The sequence below is a fragment of the Chlorocebus sabaeus genome, chromosome 10, assembly GCF_047675955.1.
Source record: "Chlorocebus sabaeus isolate Y175 chromosome 10, mChlSab1.0.hap1, whole genome shotgun sequence".
Classification (NCBI taxonomy): Eukaryota; Metazoa; Chordata; class Mammalia; order Primates; family Cercopithecidae; genus Chlorocebus; species Chlorocebus sabaeus.
The window spans coordinates 47,952,951-47,965,009 of record NC_132913.1 but is presented as its reverse complement, the minus strand read 5'-3'; positions in this window follow the sequence as shown (position 1 = coordinate 47,965,009).

Here is a 12,059-nt window from a genome sequence, read left to right as displayed (position 1 = left end):
TTCTGATGAATGGTGATGCTGAGCACTTTTACATACACCTGTTGGCCATTTGTATGCCCTCTTTTGTGAAATGTCTACTCAGCTCCTTTGCCCACTTTTACTTGGGTTTTCTTGCTATTGAGTTGTTCAAGTTTCCTATATATTTTGGATATTAACCCTTTATCGGATGTGTGCTTTGCAAGTATTTTCTACCAATTCAAAAGTTATTTCTTTACTCTTTAATCATGGTTTTTTTAAAAAAAAATATGTATAATTGCTTTGAAGGCTTTGTCTGTTAAATCTGACATATGGTCACTCTCACGGGCAGTTTGTTGCTTTTCATTTTTTGTTTATCTAACGTATGGGTTATATTTTTCTTTTCTTTTCCCTCTCTCTCCATGTATGTGTGTCATAGATTTTTGTCAAAAACGAGACATTTTAGGTAATATAGTAGCTCTGGGTACTGGTACCCTCTGGGACTTGTTACTGTTACTAGATTTTTTATTTGTTTAGTGACTTACTGGGTTATTTTAGTGAACTCTATTTCTCCTCCCGCTAAGTGTAAAGCCTTTAATGTTGCAGGGGCTGTAGCCTCTGGTATGCCTGGAGTCATCCTTGGATGACAGTGGTTTTGGTAGGACTCTCTTTGTCTCTTTCCCCGACCGCCCCTTCTATAGCTCCTCCTCGCTCCCAAACACCACCAAACACATTTTAAGCGCTACTGATTTTTTTTTTTTTTAATTCCCTGGGGATTTAGCAGTTTGCTCCATGACTAAAAAATTAATCAGGCCGGGCGCGGTGGCTCAAGCTTGTAATCCCAGCACTTTGGGAGGCCGAGACGGGCGGATCACAAGGTCAGGAGATCGAGACCATCCTGGCTAACACGGTGAAACCCCGTCTTTACTAAAAAAATACAAAAAAACAAGCTGGGCGAGGTGGCGGCGCCTGTAGTCCCAGCTACTCGGGAGGCTGAGGCAGGAGAATGGCGGGAACCCAGGAGGCGGAGCTTGCAGTGAGCCACTGCACTCCAGCCTGGGCGACAGAGCAAGACTCCATCTCAAAAAAAAAAAAAAAAAAAAAATTATTCAAATTTGGGCTTCTTTAAAAAGATTATTCCTGAAGTCAGTGTTTGACATTCGTTCTGACTCCAGCAGGCTTCTTCTAGCTATCACCAGTTCTTTCAGACACAAACTAGCTGGCCCATAATTTAACCTATATATGTCTAATAATTCTACTAATATCATAATTCACCACAATCTCCACTGTTTTTGAGACTGTCCTTAATCTTGAACTTCTCCAAACTCTTGAAAATAAAGTGAGTTCCTTCTGAAAAAAAATTATGAACTATCCTTTTTATGGCCACTTTTCCTTAGGAAACATTTCTGAAACTCAGCTGTGGCAGTGAGTGTGGGGAAAATACCATGCTTCTCGCTGAACAACACTCCTACTTTAGCTGCTGAGACCTCAGTGTGGGTAGGGAGTGTCTAGTAACCTTGGGTGTTTTCAGCTTGCCTCTCCTGGTACACAATCACCACTTTATGAGCTGGGGCCAGAGCAACTAAGATTCCAGTATTCTCAGCAGCACCATGGCCAAGGAAGAGCCTCCATTTTATGAGTGGGTGCTGGGTTGAAGAAGGGAGCCCCCACCTTTCACCACATTTATCCTAAATCTAATGAGAAATGCTGATGTCCTGCCCCTCTGGGGAGAAAGCCCTCTGAATGAGAGCTGAGGAGAGATAAAGCACTGTATTCTTGGCTGTACCTGTCTGGTTTTGAGTTTCCATCTTGCTGAGTTAGAAGGTAGAAGGTAGGGATTGGGTCTTGTTTCAGATATCACCGATTCATGCTGTTCTTGCTGAATTATAGTAGATTTTCTTAAATAAATGCTTCATTTGCTATATGTCCTTGGGACCAATTAAATGGTTGCAGTTTTAATGTATAATTTCCCCCACTTTCTCTAGAGAGTAGATTCACTGAGCTCCTCAAGCTGTCATGGCCAAGATTCCTTCTTCATCATCAATTTTCAAAGTGATGTTTTTACCAAAGCTTGACTTAGAAAAATACCACTATGTTAAATATGTGAAGTATATTAGGATGATATTTTTGTTCACATCATAAAAAGGCAAACATGAACTTCATGCTAACAAGATGTTAACTTTTTAGAATGTTGGTATCTTTGTTGATCCTATTTGTATTCACTCAGTAGTCATGGCTTCTCTATAAAGCCAGCTGATTGGGGTGAAAGAATAACATTATGTATTATAAACTACATTTACATGTTTGTGTCATAAATTTAATTCTACTTACAGGGAAATCATCTAATACCACTTTCTTATGATAATCATAATTGGATAATCCCTGCTATACCTCCCGTTACATTTATCTAGTCTACAAATCTAATGGAAGCTAGGAAAATAACTCTCTTTCTACTTTTCTTGACCCTTATCTGCTAGTATATATATAATGAAAAATGCTATTTAAAAAAATTTATATGTATCATTGGGTTTTTAGTTATCTTACAGAAAAATCACTCCAATTATGAACAGACTTCTATGATTTGACCTTTTCTAGGTCTCTCCTCATTCTTAAATGCAATGCTTTGCTATTACATAAATGGCACTGCAGTTCAGGTGTGCCATTTACATTTTAGCATAATCTTTCTGCTATTTCTAAGAGTACTGTTTCGAAGCATGAAATTTAACTGATAATGTTCATAAACTGTTAATGAGTTACAGAAACTTCAAAGCATGGAAAATTTGTTGCAACAATGTGGCCTAAGTGATCAGTCAGGACATTTGCCTTCCACCTCTCAAGATGATAATATAGTCAACCCCTAATTATCTAAGCATTTAGATTTGATGTCACATCAAACTTTGGATGTCATTTTCCAGGGCATTTTTGGTTCATCCCTCTTGCCCTAGATTCAAGATATGTAAGTGAATTTTAATAATAATCTTTAAAACATAAAATTGTGAGGAAGGATTTGCTCTCTTATTCCTGAAATAGTCACATAATATATTGCACAAACACACAGAACCAAGTTTTGAACTAACCCTTATCATTTAAAAACTACACTGCTATACCTATTATTAATCAGGGCAATTGAGAGTTTATGGGTGTCAGTGCAATGTGAAAAAGTGGTTAGTATAATACTTGGAGAACATAAAGATGTTTTTAACAATCCACAAATTAAGATTTATAAAGAGTTACTGGCTACTGTTGTAGAATTCCTTATATACCAAACTGCTTTGGAATATCAAACCAAAACATATCAAAGAGACATGGAGAACTGAAGTCTATAATTATATATGGCTCCATTAACTTTTTCAAGTAGCATTAAGAATATTCTTAGGAAAGTTGTGCTAATATTAAAGGGTGATGTTTACTTATTTCTACCACAAGATTTTCCTAATTGTTAACTTTTATACAAAATAACCCATATTATTTTAAATTCAGACGACATAAATGCAGTCTCCAAGCATTTGTGTTTTTTCTTACCAATGTCATACCCAACATCTAGAGCAATGTGTTGCACAAAATGTGTGAAGAAAAACAAAAAAGTTTGGTTAGATTCTAAAATTTTTTAATTTGTTAAAATTGAGAAATAATTTATATAGTGAGTAAAATGCAAAAATTTTAAGTATATGATTCAATAAGTTTTGACAAATGTTTATATCTATGTAAATATCACCGTAATCAATATATAGAACATATTTATTACCACAAAATGTGTTCTCATAGTCTCTTCCTGTCAGTCAACACTATTCAAAGGATATCAGTGTTTTCATTTTACCACCATAAATTTTGACTTTTCTAGAACTTCGTATAAGCAGAGCTATATACATTTTCTTTTCTGTCTGGCTTCTTCTGTTCATCGTAATTTTGAGATTCATCCTGTGTATCAGAAATTTATCCTTTCATTTTTATTGCAGAGTAGTGTTCTACTGTATGAATATATTATAATTTGTTTATTCTTTCTCATGTTGGCATATGTCTTAGTCTGTTCAGGCTGCTACAACAAAATACCACAGCCTAGGTAATTAATAAACAACAAAAATTTATTGCTTACAGTTTTGGAAGCTGAGGTGTCCAAGATCAAGGCACCCACAGATTTGGTGTCTGGTGATAAGTGCTCTCTGCTTCAAAGACGATACTTTCTCCCTGAGTCCTCACATGGCAGGAGGAGGCAGAACGCTTCCTTAAGCCTTTCTGATAAGGGTACTAATCGCATTCATAAGGGCAGCACCATCATGACCTAATGATCTCCTTAAGACCCCACCTCTTGATACCACCAAATGGGTGGTATCAACATACATTTTGGAGGGACACAAACATTCAGATCATAGTAACATGTACATGAGATGTGTACAGGTTTGGCTCTTACAAGTAAAGTTTTGTGGATGCATATGTTTTCATTTCTTAATGGAATTCCTGGTATATGATGGTTTATTCAAGCAAACTGCCAGTTTTTCAGTATGGTTGTACCATTTTACATTCTCACCGGTGGTGTGTGAGAGTTCTTATTGCTCCATATGTTTGCTAGTCTTTTTAATTTTAGAGCAAAGTAACAGCTCATTGTTATTTTGATTTATATTTCCCTGATATAAAAGATATTGAGCACCTTTTCAGATGCCATTTGTATATTTTCTTTTGGAAAATATACTTTTAAGACATTTTCCTGTTTCATCAATGTTTTTCTGTTTATTATTGACTTAAGAGTTCTTTATATATTCTAGATTTATATATTTTGGATATAAGCCCTTTGGTAGATACCTTTGTTCCAATGATACTCTTCCAGTCTTTGGCTTGCTTTGTCATTGTCAAAGTGAATCTTTTGATGAGCAGAGGTATTTAATTTTTATTTAGTCCAGCTTATCAAATTGTTTTCCTTTACAGTTAGTGCCATTGTGTTGTAATACATCTTTGCCTACCCCACAATCACAGAGAAATGACATTTTCTTTTGTTTTTTTTTCTCCCCTAGAAACTTATGGTTTCAGTTTTTACATTTCGGTTTATAATCATCTTACATTAATTTTTGTTGATTTTATTAGGTCATTTGACTCTGAAATGGAGATTTCCATGTAAGAAATTTATTGGGATACACACACTTCAGCACCCTCTATGGTCTACCCCTTGCATAGCTTGGATCTATATATTTTATATAATAGGCAATAATACTTGTAAACCTTCAGATATTGGTGCTGGCTGAGGAAGGCAGACAGGAAAGGCAGACCTAGGAATATCAACTTGCTACTAAGTGGCTTATCTTCTCAAGGAATAGTGTCATGTCAGGGGCTCAGTGTTGGTTTCTGTCGTTCCAAATTGGACATTCTCCAGTGGCAGTAGCTAGACTGACCATGGTAAGTTGGAGTGCACGCATTTGATACAAAGATCTTCACATTTTGTGCCCAATCCTAAATGTCTATCCACATGCCTCTTCCCCAGACTTCCTTTTCCCCAGTCTTGTAATATTTCTCATTTCAAGAAACTGATCAACCAAACAAGCCATTTACCACAACCCATGATTTCATGTATATTCCTACCTTGGGCTACATCTCCTTCATTACAAAATGAATGGCGAGGTTAAACACCCAAGCTTTGCCCATTGGTAAGATTTTCCCTCATTGCTGTCTTTGCTGCACTTTGAATGGGGCTATAGTTGAGCTGTTGTTGATTTGTGGCCTGCACCAAATATACACCAAACCGACCTATCTGTGAACCACGCTTGACATTTTTCCTCCTCTGTCAGTTGGTCATAAGGAATTTTTGTAAAAGCTACAGGTATGAGAGTGAAATGATGATGTGACATTACAATCTGTGCCACTTTTTAATGTGCAGCTAACATGTGTCCTCTGATGCTACTTGTGGCCAACCCTATTGTAGGAATACAATGGATTACTACTGGATCTGCTTAATATGATGAGTTTGAGGTTCTGACAGAACACAGCTCAGGATGGTCATTCTAGCTTTGTAGTCACTTGATATCTCATGATTAGGTTTTCTATCTCTGCTAGACCTCAGTAGCATGCCAGGACCTATTTTTCTAATGGAATAACATTACCCATTATAGATGGCATAGCTTTGCTTCAGACACATAAGTGTCTATGTTGTAATTCTCATTGGGGGTCTTGCCATAAGCTCCTCATGATTTTTTTTTTTTTTTACTATTACAGATAATTCTAGAACATATAATTTTTTTGTACTGCTCCAGAAATCTTTTTGCTGTGAGCCCCACTGATAGCTACTGGTCTTTGAAGTCACTTGGTAGTTGAGTTGGAGGAGCATTCCAAAGTATGATATATGCTGTATTCAGAAAATCTAAAACTTCTAATAGGTACTATGCTTTTTTTTTCAGTGGTAGTAGGAACAAGATGACATAATTTGTTCTCTGCTTTGGAAAGAATGCTACAGTATGGCACAAACTACAGGAACCCTAAAATTGTCATTGATGTGATAGTAATTTATATCCCTATGATGTTTATAGCCAATCCTCTGCAGTACATGGGACTTACCAAGGTTTCCAATATACTTTCCATTTCTTGCCCATCTGGTCTGATTAACATGATGCTATCCATATAGTAGACTGGTGTGATTTTCTGCAAGAAGTCCATATGGTCCAGATACTTTGGTACTATCATATGACAGATAGCCCCAGAGTTAGTAGAGCCCCAGAGTAATACAATAAGGAACACTGTTGTCCACCCCATATGAATGCCAGCTTTTTCTGGTCCTCTTTCTGATAGGAATGGGAAAAAATGCATTTGCCATATCAATGGCCTCATACAGTGTACCTGAGTCTTAGTCTTTAGAAAATATCCTTCATTTGGTACATCGGCTGAAATTGAGGCTATTATTAGCTTATTTAGTCCACTCTCATCCTCCAGGACCTATCTGATTTGGGTAGGGACCATATATGTAAATTAAATGGTGGAATAATGGGTACCATTTTATGCCCTTGAATCCCATAGGTCTTTAAGTTGGTTCTGATCTCTGCCATCACCCATGTGATACGACATTTTTTTATTTAGTATCTTGTCCGAGGGAAGTTTCAGTAGTTTCTACTTGGCCTCCTACATGATAAAGCTCCTTCTCAACAGGCCAAGGAACCAATGTGGTGAGTCAGTCAACTGATGTGGGAGTTCTGTAAAATATCTTCATTTCAAGTATTCAGTTGGAGGCTGAGGCCCATAGATCCAGGAGATACATTGTGAGCAGACCTGGATCAAGCCATTTATTTATTCCTTACCCTCAAATGCTCACACTCTATCAGGACTATAAAGATGCTTTGAGTCCTAGATTTCATTAACTTAGACTCTCATAACCCTCAAAATAATAGGAATGTGTAATTATTTCCTTTCTTAGAGACAAGGTCTTGCTCTATTGCTCAGGCTGGAGTGCAATGGTGCAATGGTAGCTTACTGTAACCTCAAACTCAATCGATTCCCCACCTCAGCCTCTTGAGTATCTAGGACTACATGTACGCACCACCTTGCTCAGCTAATTAAAAAAAAAAAAAAAAAATCTGTAGAGACAGGGTCTCCCTGTGTTGCGTAGGCTGGTCTTGAATTCCTGACCTCAAGTGACCCTCTCACCTCGGCCTCCCAAAGTGCTGGGATTATAGTCATGAGCTACCGTGCCCGGCTAATTATTTTTTTTCTTAATGTTTAGTTATCTGAGTAATGGTTACAATGTTCCTTCAAGGAAGGACTAGGAAAATCATTGTTATACCTTGCTTTGATGTTGCTATGTCCTTCCTTTTAGAGACATAGTCCATCCTTTAGCCAATAGATTCTGGACCTAAAACTGGCTCATTTCAGGAAAGGAATTGTAATTTTAAAAATTGCAACAGCTAACTTAACCTCCTGATCATCCAAATGTGTCCATCAGAACTTCCTGTAGAGATATAAATGTTCTATATCGGCACTGTCCAATATAGGCCACTAACCACATGTGATTATTGAGCACTTGAAGTGTGGTTAGTGAAATTAGTTTTTAAATTTTATTTAAGTTTAATTAAAATTTAAATGTGAATATCCACATGTGGCTAGTGGCTAGTGTATTTGATAATGAAGGTATGGATTTGAGCAGTATTCTTATCAACTGCTATCTTACCACTGGGGGTGCCACATTCATCTCCATAGCTCTCTCATTACAAGAAGTATGCCGCCTTGTTTCTGCAGGCTGAATGTAACTTATTTGTCTTTATTACTTCCTGATCCTATCTCCCTGTTGATATCAAGGATCCTAGTTCTATAGCATCATCTTCTGTGACTGGCTGGCCCTGGTTAACATAGAGCCACTACCACTGAACTCTCAATGATGCCAGTGTCACTCGTAGTAAACAAGTGTCCTACAGGTCCTCCTACCCAGCTGTCAGTTGGTAACTTCATGACCTGAAAAAGTATATCCACTCTAGCATTCCTATTTCTCTACACCTTGTGATCCCTTCTCATAATTTGTCAAGCACTTCTACATTACTTAATGTATAACATCACTTTTTTTAAAGCTTCCAAGAACCAACCTATAGTATTAGCACTGTCTCCCAGGATTCTTGCCAAGATGTCAACTACTGTATCATGAGGCAGTGCTGCCACATCAATACTCTTGTAAAACTTTATATCCTGCCTCCCTTGATCCAGCATCTTCATGATGCAGTGGTTACTGTATGTACTCTTCTAATTCTTGCTGGTACGTGTTGGTTAGATGTCCAGTCCTCTCGGCATATCATCCCCTTCCTCTCTTAGCAGACTCACCGCTTTCTCAGCTGGGTTATACTGTGACTCACCCTAGTTATTAGTCTGTCAGGAGAGGAAATGGAAAATAATGCGAGGAAAGAGGAAGCAATACCTCTTGTGTTGCATAAGACAAGCTTTTGTATTGTCTTTAAGCAATTAAGAGCAGTAGTATTTAATAAAAAGGAGGACTCACTTCTGCAGGCTCAGAGGGTTCAGGGAAATTTAGGATTCCAAGAAACTTGAGTATATTGACCTGAATGTTGTATTTCATGTCTCAGGGTTCCACTTCTTGACAGTAGTTACATGACTTTGGAGAACAGCTCAAATCTTGCCTAAGTTGAGCTGTTCGTCACCTCTGGAACTCTACTATACTTATAATTCATTTCTGTAACTGTTCTTCAGCATTTTTTACTTCCAGCTTCAATAAATAAAAATCACTTTATATGCTTCCAAGTAGGCCTTCTGTCTTTTAGACTAGTGATTAATCACACTCAACCGTTCTCTTTCCCCAATAAATTAATGCCCTGAGTAATATCCATCAAATGCTATCATCCTTATAATTACTACTTCCCTCCAACCTCTCAAATGACCAACTTATTGTACCCCTGCCCACTTTTTAGTGCATTTTTTTTCCCAATAGTATTACATTGCAGTTCACAACCAGGAAACTTTCTAACAAACTTTGGTGTGCTGGCGTTGTTTCAGCACACCAAAACACATCCATACTTCATCTATAATTAGTAATGGAATTTTCATGACAGTCTTCAGGTGGATGATCCACCATCAAAATTCTATTTCAGAATTTGCTTACAATTAGTGGCATCAACTTTTTTTCGATCAGGTTTCCTAGAAAACTGATCTGAGATGGAGAATTGTGTGTTGAAAGTTGTCGCAAATGGAGACATGGGGACAGGACTTGTACATTCACACCATATAGTCATTATATGCAAGTTGATCTCTAAGCAGGGGTATAAGCTTGGGTGGAAAACACTCAACTGAATGCAATTTCTGGGCAAAAAGTCAGCTGTAAACCATCAATAAGCAACTGTATTTCTTTCAAGTTTTAATTTAGGTTCAACAGGTACAGGTGCAGGTTTGTTACACAAATAGATTGTGTGTTATTGGGGTTGGGTATACAAATTATTTCATCACCCAAGTAGTAAGCATAGTACCCAACAGGTAGTTTTTCAATCCTCACCCTCCTCCCACCCCTCTGTCCTCAAGTAGCCCTTGGTGTCTGTTGTTCCTTTCTTTGTGTCCATATGTACTCAATGTTTATCTCCCACTTGTAAGTGAGAATATGTGGTATTTGGTTTTCTGTTCCTGCATTAATTTACTTAGGATAATGGCCTCTAGCACCATTATATTGCTGCAAAGGATATAATTTTGTCTTTTTTTGTGGCTGCATAGTATTCAACAGTGTATATGTACTATATTTTCTGTATCTGGTCCACCATTGATAGGCATCAAGATTGAGTCCATGTCTTTGCTATTGTGAATAGTGCTGTGATGAACATATGCACACGTGTCTCTATGGTAGAATGCTTTATATTCCTTTGGGTATGCACACATTTCTGGGATTGCTGGGTCAAATGGTAGTTCTACTTTCAATTCTTCGAGAAATCTCCAAACTACTTTCCACAGTGGCTGAACTAACTTAAATTCCCACCAACAGTGTATAGGCATTCCTTTTTCTCTGCAACCTCACTAGCATCTATTATTTTTTGACTTTTTAATAATAGCAATTCTAACTGGTTTGAGATGGCATCTCATTATGGTTTTGGCTTGTATTTCTCTGATGATTAGTGACATTTAGCATTTTTTCATATGCTTGTTGGCCTTGTGTGTGTTTTCTTTAGAAAAGTGTCTGTTCTTGTCCTCTGCCCATTTTTTTTTTTTTTTTTTGAGACAGAGTCTCGCTCTCTCGCCCAGGCTGCAGGCTGGAGTGCAGTGATGCGATCTCCGCCTCCTGGGTTCATGCCGTTCTCCTGCCTCAGCCTTCTGAGTAACTGGGACTACAAGCGCCCTCCACCACACCCGGCTAATTTTTTGTATTTTCGGTAAAGACGGGGTTTCACCCCGTCTTTAGTGGGTGGTCTCAATCTCCTGACCTCGTGATCCACCCACCTCAGCCTCCCAAAGTGCTGGGATTACAGGTGTGATCCACCGCACCCAGCATCCCCTCTGCCCATTTTTTAACAGGTTTGTTTCTTGTTGAATTTTTTTTTAAGTTCCTTAAAGATTCTTGATATTAGTTCTTCACTGGATACATAGTTTACAAATATTGTCTCTCATTCTGTGGATTGTCTGTTTACTCTGTTGATAGTTTATTTTGTTGTGCAAAAGCTCTTTAGTCTAATTAGGCCCCACATGCTAATTTTTGTTTTTGTTGCAATTCCTTTTGGAGTCTTCACAAAATTTTTGCCAGGGCTGATGCCTGGAATGGTATTTCCTAGCTTTTCTTCTAGGATCTTTATAGTTTTAGGTTTTATATTTAAGTCTTTAATCCATCTTGAGTTGATTTTTGTATACAGTGAAATCAAGGTGTTTAGTTTCAATCTTTTGCATATGTCTAGCTAATTATCCCAGCACCATTTACTGAATACAAAGTTTTTCCTCTGTTGCTTGCTATTGTTCACTTAGTTGAAGATAAATTGGTTGTAGGAGTACAGGTTTATTTCTGGGTTCTATAACTTGTTTCATTTGTCTATATGTCTATATGTCAGTACCATGCTGTTTGGATAACTGTAGACTTGTAGTATAGTTTGAAGGCAGGCAGTGCGATACCTCTAGCTTTGTTCTTTTTCCTACTGATTGCTTTGCCTATTGGGGATTTTTCTTGGTTCCATTTGAATTTTAGAATAGTTTTTTCTAATTCTGTGAAAGATGTTGTTGGTAGTTTGATAGGAATAGCATTGAGTCTGTAAATTGCTTTGGGCAGTATGGCCATTTTAACAGTATTGATGCTTTCTATCCATGAGCATGGAATATTTTTCCATTTGTTTGTGTCATCTCTGAATTCTTTCAGCAGTGTTTTATAATTCTTATTGTAAAGATCTTTCACCTCTCTAGCTACCTGTATTCCTAGGTATTTTATTCTTTTTGTGGCTATCGTAAATGGGATTGCGTTCTTGATTTGGCTTTCAGCTTGGATGTTATTAGTGTATAGGAATGCTACTGATTTTTGTATGTTGATTTTGTGTCCTGAAACTCTGAAGTTGCTTATCAGACCTAGGAGCTCTTGAGCAGAGACTATGGAGTTTTCTAGGTGTAGAATAATATCATCTGCACAGATAGATAGTTTGACTTCCTCTCTTCCTATTTGGGTGCGTTTTCTTTCTTTT